The sequence below is a fragment of the Cannabis sativa genome, chromosome 6 (genome assembly GCF_029168945.1).
Source record: "Cannabis sativa cultivar Pink pepper isolate KNU-18-1 chromosome 6, ASM2916894v1, whole genome shotgun sequence".
Taxonomy (NCBI): domain Eukaryota; kingdom Viridiplantae; phylum Streptophyta; class Magnoliopsida; order Rosales; family Cannabaceae; genus Cannabis; species Cannabis sativa.
In genome coordinates, this window is record NC_083606.1 from 25,613,541 (window position 1) to 25,626,833 (window position 13,293).

Here is a 13,293-nt window from a genome sequence, read left to right on the forward strand (position 1 = left end):
AAATCTGAGGGTAATAACCCTAACTTGCATACTAAGTAATTACTCATATAATACATTACTATATACTCAAATAATATTTACTAAGAGTATTAACCCTAACTCATATTTTCATTGGATTAATAATATTACCATATATTAACGCTTTCTTACCTTCATAATATTCTAGGGTAATGACCCTAGACCGCATTAAAATTAAACTCAAGGTACTAGTTTGCCGAGTCTAACTTAATTATGCCTTAGACGCATAACTCTTAATTCTAACATATTTAACATGGCATAAGATTCAACATCTTTTAAGTACTAGGGTAATAACCCTATACCAAATAACCGCTCACTATAGGGTAGTAACCCTAATCTCGGGTTACTAAATACTCACATATCCCTTTTCTAATATAAGCGCCACCGCGCATAACTCTACGTGCTAACTACTGTCTTACCTAATGTCCTACAAAAGAGGAGATTCCAAATCCCCGGGTGCTCCGGACCAAGTGCTAGTAATCCTAGTCACAATTTTGAGATTTACACTTATAGGGTTAATCCCTAATTCTACATTTACAAAATATATACTCGGCATTCAAAATATAAATATTTACATAGAGCTCACAACGAGCTTTCCGACGGTATATAGAACTCCCAAAACGGAGTCCGGATCACAAAGTTATGGCTATTTGAAGTTTGCATAAGGATCTTCCCAGAAAGAAAAGGGCGGGCCGCAGCATGCTAAAACCATGTCGCGACACTTGGGTTTAAAACCCAGAAAAACCAGCAATAAACCACAAATTTCAGCCCTTAAATCACATCCAAACAACCCAATTCTTAACCAAAACTCCCAAACCATCAAATAGGTTTTTAATCATCATACATAGAGTTTAAAATACATATTCCATGCATCAAATCCATCCATAAACCATACAACCATAAATCCTAGTATAAATATGCTTAACTCAACACAAGAATATCATCATGCTACATACCATCCTCATCAACCTATTTCATGCTTTCAACATTTAAAAAAATTCAGCAACAATAACAGAAATTAAAGCTATAAAAGCTACCTCAAAATCACTCTCAAGGCAAGCTCAAAGATCCACCAATACTATGCTTCAATTCAAGCCAAATTCTCACCAAACCAAAGATGAAATCAAAAGAGGGTTTGAGAAGGAGATGGGGGGTCTGTTGGGGCTGAGGCAAAATGCAAGAAAATTAAATCTCTTCTCCTCAATAATTCATTTTACAACAAAATGATATACATGCCAAATTACCAAAATGCCCATTGGGCCATATAACATATACATAAACAATTAAGGTTGTTTAAGTTATTTCTCACATAATTAAACCCAGATAATTCTAGATTATTCACCAATAAGTAAAATGCCAATGATTCAACTCAAATTGCATTTCGGGCCCGAATCCGGTTCGGCTTGAAATATCCGGTTGTGACTATACCGCGCTAACTTGTCAGAACACACCTGAAAAAGACAAAACAGGCATACTATATAGTAATATTGTTCCATAAGCACGTAAATAAATTAATTTCATTGTTTTACCCTTCTCGGGTCAAAATTACTAAAATACCCCCAGCTCACCAACGGGGTCTTAACATGTCATAAATCATATAAATTCTCACATATTAAATTATATACTAATATAATTTCACAATAATACATAATTATCTAATTAGGGTTTTGCTAATCCATTTCATAATCCCGGGGTATTACACTAATTATTTAGGGCGTTACACCTGTGCTCAAAGAACAATTGCTAATAGGGAAAATATATCCATTCTTAATGATCATTGCCTTCCACATAATTCAAACAACTATGTAGTCTCACGACACCCTACTCTTGTGAATAAGTCGGTCAGCTGCCTCTTCCAAGTCGGTGCTCGCGCGTGGGATGCGGATGTTGTGAGGGACCTGTTTGCTAATCTATTTCATAATCCCAGGGTATTACACTAATTATTTAGGGTGTTACACCTGTGCTCAAAGAACAATAGATAATGGGGAAAATGTATCCATTCTTAATGATCATTGGCTTCCACATAATTTAAACAACTATGTTGTCTCACGACACCCTGCTCTTGTGAATAAGTCGGCCAGCTGCCTCTTCCAAGTCGGTGCTCGCGCGTGGGATGCAGATGTTGTGAGGGACCTGTTTGTTGCCCATGATTAGGACCTTATTTTGTCCATTCAGCTTAGTGATTTGGCCGCTAATGATGGTTAAAGTTGGCCTTTTGAGACTTGCGGGAATTATTCGGTTAGGAGTGCATATAAATTCTTGCAAGAAACTAAGGGTGCTTGTGTTAGGTTTTATGCCCTAAATAAAACTCCATTTTAATGTAATCTATTTTATTCAACATCAATAAAGAAACAGAAGTATTTTTCATTCATTTGTGTATGTTTTGGTTCACCTTATCAATTGCTTGTCTATTTGATTCATAAATTCATCTTAAACCCTTTTCACATACTTGATCCTGTTTATTGTGTTGTCATCACATTGGAAAGTAAACATGACTATGTGAATAAAGTTTCCTAGATTTATCAGACATAGGGTTTTACTGATATGATAATCTACAATAAGAGTTTACTTGCATTTGGAGAAATGCTATGTTCTTTCCAGAATATTGGTTAAAGTAAAGCTCAGGTTGGATGCATGGAGTATGCATTGGAAGGGACCGATATTGAACTTTGACTTAGATTTAATTAAACTTACCGTAAAATCTATTCAAGTCAATATCGCCAAGTTGATCCTAGATCAAATGTTCTTAATCCTGTTATGATTAGGCTCAATCTTGAAAGGCTATTCGTGTTCTTTGATTTGTTAGTTAAGCCTACTTTTAGGTCAGGGTGATACGTACATTTTGGGAACACGGTAGTGCAATTGAGTGGGAGCGTTAGCATAAACATGGAATCTGTAGCTTCTATCTGGCAAATAGTAAGCAAAGGATGATCTCCTTCGAGCTTGACCAAACGAACATAAATGGTGGAGTACTCATTTCACATAAGCTGAAATATCATTTATACGGGGTCAAGTGTTTTAAGGATAAAATACATAGTAGGGTGTTACGGTAATCTAATCCCTTTACAGTGTAGATCATTCATATAGAGGATCATTGATCACATTAGGATTATAACAATGGATAACTAATGATGCGTCTATATGGTGGAACATATAGAGCATTCTATATACTGAGAGTGCAATTCTAAGTTCTATGCGTGGATTCAACGAAGAATTAATAAGTTAGTGAATTTTAGTGCTAAATTCTTGATCTACTTATTGGAAGCTCGGTTATATAGATCCATGGTCCCCGCACTAGTTGAGATAATATTTTTTGTAAGACTCATGTAATTGGTTTTGATTAATCAATTATAATTCACAAATTAGACTATGTCTATTTGTGAAATTTTCACTGAGTAAGGGCAAAATTGTAAAGAAAGAGTTAATAGGAGCATATTTGTTAATTATGTTACTTTGTATGGTTCAATTAATAAATATGATAAATGACAATATTATTTAATAATTATTAAATAGTTAGAATTGGCATTTAAATGGTTGAATTAGAAAATTGGCATTTTTGAGAAAATCAGATACAAAAGTGTTAAAATTACAAAAAGCAAGGCCCAAATCCATCAAGCCACGGCCGGCCACTTTTGTAGGCATTTTAAACTGATATTTTCATTATTTTAATGCTAAATAATTCAAACCTAACCCCTAGTGGAATGCTATAAATAGATAGTGAAGGCTTCAGGAAAATTACACACTTCTGAATCAGAAAACCTGAGCCTCTCTCTCAACCTTGGCCGCCACCCTCTCTCTCTCTTCTTCCTTAGAATTTCGAAACACCTTAGTGATTAGAGTAGTGCCCACACACAGCAAGCAATACCTCAATCATAGTGAGGAAGATCGTGAAGAAAGATCATCAGCAAAGGAGTTTCAGCATCAAGGATTCAGAGAAAGAGATCCAGGTTCAGATCCTGATAATACTCTGCTACAGAAAGGATACAAGGGTTAGAGATCTGAACGGAAGGAGTCATTTAATTCCGCTTCACCCAATGTAAGGTTTCTTAAACTTTATACGTGTTTATTTCATCGTTTTAGAAAGTTCATATTTAGGGTGTTAATAAACATACTTTTGAGTAGATCTAAGATCCTGGTAAAATAAATTCCAACAACTGGCCTCAGAGCCATGGTAATTGATTTACTTGCAAGAAATTTGGACTTTAAAACGATTGTTTGTTTGTTTTTGGATGGTATCATGTTGTATTGAGTGTTATTTGATGATTGATTGGTTTTTGTGAATTTTCGTTAAAAATAATTGAATATCTGTTTCTGGAATTATTTTTACTGGATAGTATGGAAAAAATTAAGCAATTTACTTTTTTACAGAACTCAATTTCGATTTAATTTGAATTAGTTATGATTTTTTTAAAGATTCGAAAAAATCGGAGTTGTGCTGAAACTTGCATGCGCGCGCGGAAATCATGCACGACATGATTTCGCCGCACAAACTCGCCCATGACACCCTCCTGCGCGTGCGGACGGGTATGCACAGCATCCCGTCCGTACAGCTCGCAATTTTTTCGTTTTTCTTCGTTTTTTCATGCTTTTTCATGGAATTAACTTCCGATTTTTTGTGTAGTTCTGTATTTATACTATTACTATTTCTAATTCAATTCTAATTATCATTATGAATTAATTTAATATTTTTTAAATTTAATTCAAGATATTAGTGTAATTTGAATTTAAAAATAGTTAGTATCTATCTTATTTGCTTAATAATCTATCTTATTTTTTAAAATTTGATTATATCTTATCTTATTTTTAAATTTAAGGTCAGACTTTAAATATTTTAAATTAAATCTTTTTTAATAATTTGACCTTATTTAAATTTAAAATAAGATAACTATAATCATGTAATTTTAAAAAGATGTAAGATATTTTGCTAACTTTTAAATTTTGTTATTTTATTTATTTAAATTACATTTAAAATCTGAAAAAGATATTCATTTATCTTTTTTTAATTTTTTATTTAATTTTTATTTATAAAATAACATTTAAATTTTAAAAGTAGTTAGCAAATTTTGAAATGATATTTAGGTTGGTTGAAACCTAATTTTTCAAAATTGTAGGTTTAATTTTAAATTTTAATTTTTTTTTAAAATTTCGAATTTTTCAAATTTTTTTTAATTTTTCGAAAATTATTTTTTTTATTTAATTAATTATTTCGAAATTAATTATTTAATTTAAAATTAAATAAATCCTACATCCAACTATTCAGCTAACCTTGTTGCAGGAGTATGTGTTTTAGCTTATGTGTAAGTTTTCAAAACCTATTATTGCTTGATTGCAAATAGCCATGGTTAACTTGTTGACAGATCCAATGATCTGATTTTAACTCATGGCTCCCTTGGTCAAGTTAACAATTTGTAACAGGTATATTTACAATCTTCTTTCATCTGTGTATGACCTAGCAACATGATAGGGCCCATCCAAAGTGTGCCTGTGTGAGCCTATGTGTTTAATTTCATTATAGATGCATATAGGTTGCTGTTGCTAAATAAAATGTCATAGTTCTTGATAGATTTTATTTAGGCCCATTTAGGTTTTGGGCTTAGTCAATTAATAACAGTTGTTCATTTTAAGGTTAAATTCCTCTCTTTTGGGCCTTGTGTGAGAGTTGGGAGCCATAGTAGTGGGTACGACATACTGAACCCAGCACCCCCTCACATGAACCACCCCAATTGTGAAGGCCCATGTGCCTGATTTGAATAACTGTACTAGGTTAATTACACTAGTTTAACCTAATAAAATTGATTAGCAACATAATTAATTTCATTTATTTTGAAATTAATTTAAGAAAACCATAGTTTAAAGAATTTTATATTCTAAGATAAACTATATGTATTTTCTTGTATTTAATTAAATATAGAATTATAACCATCTAGATTCTTTCTGAAGCTTAATTTAATTTTTCATTAAATATTCCTATTTAAGTTGATATTTAGTTATCTACAACTAACCAACTTAAATCTGAATATCTTTTGGATTTAAAATTTCAAAATTAAGTTGAGGAATTTTAGGCATTGGTTATTAAGATTCTTTAGATATTTTTTAAGTTAATATCTTTTCGAATATTAACTTAAAATGGAATATCTTCAAATTAAGTGGTTACAACTTAATTTTAATTTAATTAGATCTGATTTGAAAGATATTTAAGTTGATTTCATCTAAAACAACTTAAACAAGATATTTTCAAATTTGTTCCATTTATTATTTGAATTTATTTTTCGAATTTAATTAATAAATGAAAATTAATTAAAGTTGATTTTTTATTTAAACGAACTTTGATTTTTAATTTTTCATTATTATATTATGGAACTTGTTCGATATATATTTGAATTTATTTTTCAAATTAAATAATAATTGAAAATTAATTGAAGTTGATTTTTTATTTAAATCAACTTTAATTTGTAATTTTTCATTATTATAATATCGAATAAAATGATTATACAAAATACATATTATTTTAAATAATGAGCTTCTAATCAAGAGACATTCGATCTCCATTGTGGGTTTTACACCGCGTTTGTTTTAGTGAGTAATCCTCCCTAATGGAGGAACGTTCATTAGCAATTTCGCACCGTTTAATCTCGAATGATAAGTAGTTTGTAAGTGTTTTGTATAGTATGGATCACCCTAATGGTGGCGACCATACTTGACTTGCAAATTATGAAACAATGGTGGAAGCTCATAAGATAGAATTGCCTTGACTCTCGCCTAAACGGGACAACGCTGAATTCCAATCTTGATCGAGTAAAAGGTTGCTAGAATGGTTATCATTTTAGATGAGCTGACAACTCTATGTTAGGTTTTATGCCCTAAATAAAACTCTTTACAATCTGATTAGTTATCAATATAAGAAATTTGAAGTGATTGATGTTTGCATGAATTTTACATGCTAATGGTTTAATATGTTTAATATGTTTATTACATTCATACACACAAAATCAGTTAAATCCAGATCATATGTTTATTCACAATTACAGTATCGTCAACACAGTGGAATGTGTTTGTGATCATATGAATCAAAAGTTTTGGTCCCTGTTTCATCAGTGTTATTGGATTTACACTAATGTGATAATCAGCGATGATGTGTACTTACACTTGGAGTAAGTGTTATGTTCTTTCCAGGACATTAGTAAAGTATACTAGTTTCGAATGTATGGAGTATACATTGGACTGGACCGATATTGCAACTAAGTTAAGATATTACAAACTTACCGTTATACATATCTTTCCAAGTCAATATCAGTAGTTGATCTTAAGATTGAAAAGAATCTAAATCCTGATATGCTTGGGCTCAACTCAGGAGTGCTATTCATGTTCTTTGATTTATTAGTTAAGCCTACTTTTGGGTCAGGGTGATACGTATATTTTGGGAACATGATAGTATGATTGAGTGGGAGTGCTGAACATAAATATGGAATCTATAGCTTCTACTGGTGTATAGAAGTTAAGTGATGATTCCCTTCGAGCTTAGCAAATAGAAGTAAATGGATGAGCTCTTGTTTAACTGACTAATTATTAGATCACTAAACACCATTTACAGGTAGCTAAGTGTTTTAAGGGGCAAAATACATTGAGGGGTGAGAACGGTAAAGAAATCCCATCTCGATGTAAATCATCTATATAGAGGATCTTTAAATCACAATAAGATTATAACAATGGTTAAATGAGATAGTATATTGGTATCGTGAAACATACAATATGCTCTATATAAGTCTGAGAGTGCAATTCTAAGTTCTAAGAGTGGATTCAACGAAGAATTAATAAGTAGGAATTTACTTGGTAAATTTGGTTCACTTATTGGAAGCTCAGCATATAGATCCATGGTCCCCATTCTAGTTGAGAACATTCTGCTTATAAGACTCATTAATTGATTCGTGATTGATCAATTATAATTCTAAAGTTAGACTATGTCTGATTTTATGAATTTTCACTATTCGGGGGTGAAATTGTAAGGAAAAGAGTTTTTACGGGTTTATTTATTTATTAATGGACTTTATATGTCTAATTAATAATTAAATTAAATGACAATATTATTTAATAATGTATTTTAATTATTAAATAATTAGTTTTGGCATTTAAAAGGTTAGAATTGGAAAATTGGCATTTTTGAGAAAATAGAGATAAAATTTGATAAAATTGCAAAATTAAGTGGGGCCCATTACAACACCTATGGCCGGCCACTTAATATGATTTTTCAAATTAATATTTTCATTATTTTAATGCCAAATAAATCCTAACCTAAACCTAGTAAGTTGCCTATAAATAGAAAGTGATGGCTCATTCACAAAACAAGTTTTCATAAGCCTTTCTGACAGAAATTTCTCTCTTCAGAAAAACTGAGCCTTCCCTCACTCTCTACCTTGGCCGAAACCTCTCTCCCTCTTTTCCTTCATCTTTTTCGTGACCCTAGTGAAAGAGTAAGTGCCCACACACAAGAAGCGGTAACTCAATCATAGATTGGAAGACCGTGAAGGATCAAAGCTTGAAGAAGAAGGAGATTCGGGCTCGGATCTTGATTATACTCGCTACGAGAAAGGAATCAAGGGTTAGAGATCTGAGTGGAAGGAGACATTTATTCCGCTGCATCAATGTAAGGTTTTCTTAACTTTATATGTGTTTATTTTATCGTTTTAGAAAGTTCATATTTAGGATGTTAATAAACATACTTGTGAGTAGATCTAAGATCCTGGTAAAATAATTTCCAACAACTGGCCTCAGAGCCATGGTAATTGATTTACTTGCATGTAATTTGGACTTTAAAACGATTATTTGTATGTTCTTTGGATGGTATTATGTTGTATTGAGTGTTATTTGATGATTGATTGATGATTATGAAATTTTCGTGAAAAATAATTGTTATTTCGGTTCTGGAATTATTTTTATTGGATAGTATGGAAAAAATTAAGCAAGTTAGCCTTTTACAGAACTCAATTTGGATTTTATTTGAATTAGTTATGATTTTTGGAAGATTTGACAAAATCGGGAAATTTTGTCTTGATAGTTTCACACGATCGCAGAGCTGTCCGTACAGTTTCGAATTTTTTCAATTTTCTTCAATTTTTCATACCTTTTCATGGAATTAACTTCCAATTTTTTGTATGGTTTTATATATATACTATTACTATTCCTAATTCAATTCTAATTATCATTTTGAATTAATTTAATTTTTTTTTAATTTAATTCAAGATATTAGTGTAATTTGAATTTGAATAGAACTAGTATTTATCTTTTTGCTTAAAAATCTATCTTATTTTTAAATTTGATTATATTTTTTTTAAATTTAAGGTCAGATATTTTTTTTGATATTTAAAATATCTTTTAAGATATTTATAATATCTTTTAAGATATTTAAAAATATCTTATCTTTTAAGATATTTATAATATCTTTTAAAGATATTTATAATATCTTTTAAGATATTTAAAAATATCTTATCTTTTAAGATATTTTAAAAATATCTTATCTATTAAGATTTTTTAAATCTTTTTAGATATTTTGACCTTATTTAAATTTAAAATAAGATATTTATAATCATGTAATTTTAAATAGATATAAGATATTTTGCTAACTTTTAAATTTTGTTATTTTATTTATTTAAATTAAATTTAAAAATCTGAAAAGATATTTTATTTATCTTTTCTAATTTTTATTTAATTTTTTATTTTTAAAATAACATTTAATTTTTTTAAAAAGTAGTTAGCAAATTTTGAAATGATATTTAGGTTGGTTGAAACCTAATTTTTCAAATAGTAGGTTTAATTTTAAATTTTTTTTTAAAAAAAAATAATTTCGAAATTTTAAATATTTTTTATTTTTTTTTAAATTAATTAATTTTTTTTATTTTTTTTCGAAATTAATTATATTTTATTTAATTATTTATTTTTCGAAATTATTTATTTAAAATTAAATAAATCCTACTTCCAACTATCCAGCTAACCTTGTTGCAGGAGTATGTGTTTTTAGCTTGTATGTAAGTTTTAAAAACCTATTATTACTTGATTGCAAATAGCCATGGTTACTTTTTGCCAGATCTAATGATCTGATGGCTCCCTTGGTCAAGTAAATAATTTGTAACAGGTAAATTTTACAATCTTCTTTCATCTGTGTATGACCTAGCAACATGATAGGATCCATCCAAAGTGTGCCTGTGTGAGCCTATATGTTTATTTTATTATATAGATGCATATAGGTTGTTGCTAAATAAAATGTCACACCATGATAGATTTTATTTAGGTCCATTTAGTTATTGGACCTATTCAATTAATAACAGTTATTCATTTTAAGGTTAAATTCCTCTCTTTTGGGCCTTGTGTGAGAGTTGGGTGCCATAGAAGTGGGTACGACATAGTGAACCCAGCACCCCCTCACATGAACTACCCCAATTGTGAAGGCCCATTTGCCTGATTTGAATAACTGTACTAGGTTAATTATAATAGTTTGACCTAATAAAATTGAATTAGCAACATAATTAACTTTTAAAATATATGAAAATTTATTTTCATTTTAATATTTTAAAGTTAATTTTAAGAAAAACACTTTTAGTTTAGATATTATTTCTAGATAAACTATTTGTATTTTTCTTGTATTTAATTAAATATAGAATTTTAACTAACTAAGATTCTTTCTGGAGCTTATTTAATTAAATATTCCTATTTAAGTTATAAATTAGTTGTATCAACTGATTTTTCTTAACTAACTTAAATTTGAATATTTGATTTAAATTTTAAATCAAGTTGAGGAATCTTAGGCATTAGTTATTAAAGATTCTTAAGATATTTTTTTTAAGTTAATATCTTTTCAAATATTAACTTGAAATGGAATATCTTAGATATTTTTTTTTAATATCTTTTCAAATATTAACTTTAAAAGATATCTTCAAATTAAGTGGTTACAACTTAATTTGTGATATTTAATTAAATCTAGATTTGAAATTATTTAAGTTTAAGATTTTTTCTATATAACTTAAATTAGATATTTTTCAAATTTTTGAAAAGATACTTAGTCAAATAAGATATTTTCTAGATAGTAATTTCTAGACTACTTATTATTTCTAATACTTATATAGGAAAATATTATACTTTTGTGAAATTAATTATTTAAATAATTAATTTTGGTACAATTTTATTAAGTATATTTTTCCTAGTATTAAATAGAAATTAATAATTAAGGCTTCTCTACACTTAATTATTTATTTCTTGAATTTAATACAATTAATTAAGTTGAAAAATCTAAATATCTAAGTTGATTTTCATCATGATACTTAAATATTTATTGATTTTTCATGACACTTAATTAAATAGAAAATTAATTTTAGGTTGAAATTTAATTTTTCAACTTAAATTTAAATAATTTTCAAAATATATATTTTTCTTTATTTTATTAATCAATTTCGAAATTGCATTTTAATTATGCAATATTTTCGAATTTTTTTTGAAAAATAGATTGAGTTGTAAATTAATTATTTATTTTAATTAATTCTTGGACCAACTCAAGTCAATGATTTTTTCATTTAATAGATTAATTTAAAATAAGTGAATTTAAAATATATATATTATTAGAAATTGAATTAACTAGTCAAAAGAATATCTAGATAGGTGATATTTTTGCTTGAAGTATTGCTTTTCTATTTTTATTATTTTCGAAAATTGTATAATTTTTTTTATACTTAATTTTCGAACCCAATAAATATATTCTCAAAGGAAATTTTTAAGTTGTTAATTATTTATTTAATTCATCTTAAATTAATTTCCTTAATATTTATATTTAAGATTATTACTAAGATGGAAATAATTAATTTTATTTCAATCACCATCTAGTATAATTTTATAAATATTATATTAAATTCTTATTTTTGAATTTTAATTCTTAAATAGAATTTAATGAGATTTATTTATTAGAATAATAAGAAAATACATTTTAAACAATGAGCTTTATTATTATTAAGATATTCGATCTCCATTGTGGGTTTTACACCGCGTTTGTTTTAGTGAGTAATCCTCCCTAATGGAGGAACGTTCATTAGCAATTTCGCACCGTTTAATCTCGCATGATAAGTGGTTTGTAAGTGTTTTATATGGTATAGATCACCCTAATGGTGGCGACCATATTTGACTTGCAAATTGCGAAACAATGGTAGAAGCTCATGAGATAGAATAGCCTTGACTCTCGCCTAAACGGGACAACGCTGGATTCTGATCTTGATCGAATAAAAGGTTGCTAGAATGTTTAACATTTTAGATGAGCTGACAACTCTATTCAATGGATGGTAGCTTTGACTCTCGCCTAAACGGGACAACGATATCGGTTGTTGAAAACCTTGGAAATTATTTAGGATTGAATTTTTAAGTATTTTCTCATATCATTCCTACTTGCTATGTGCTTATAATTTCTGAATTGATTTTGTGTGTTAAACCATTATTAATTTCTATTTGTTGATTTCTATTATTTTGTAGTATCCTGTTTGTCAAAATGAATCCCATGTTATCACTGTTGACTGAAAATAAGCTGAATGGATCTAACTTTAATAAATGGAATGAGAACATTAATATTGCTCTCATAGGAGAAAGTGCCTTGTTTGTTTTAACCGAGCCGTCACTCGAAGTGCACAGGGATAATGCATCCAAAGCCGTGAAAGAAAAGTATGAGCGTTGGCGTAAGGCAAATGACAAAGCTCTATACTTTATGCTTTCTAGCATGGTTGACACCCTCGAAACTCGGTTTTCTAAAGGCGAGAAGGCCGCCGAAGTTATGACGAAGTTAAATGAGCTATTCGGTAAGGCATCACTTCGATCACGCTTTGACGCGACTAAGAAGTACATTAACGCACGGATGGAACCTCATCAAAACGTGCGTGATCATGTTCTCCTCATGTCCAGTTATTTCCAAGAAGCCCAGGATCATGGTGCTGAAATGGACAGTGCTACTCAAGTAAGTCTTATCTTGAACAAATTCTCGACTCCAAAGATTTCTACCATACACATCATATTATGTCATGAATAAGAAGGAAATTGACTTTCATGAATTAGTCAATGACCTTCAAACTTCTGAAAATTTGATTGGAGGACCCAAGAAGAAAGGGAGTAAACCTCATCCCGGTAATGGTAATGGGACGATGAAACCCGAAGCAAATGTCGCCTGCAGCTTCAAAGCCCAAATCGAAGAAGAAGTGGAAGAACACCAAGAAGCGAACAAAAGTCATGAAAAAGACTCGCTCCTTCGGTGATGCT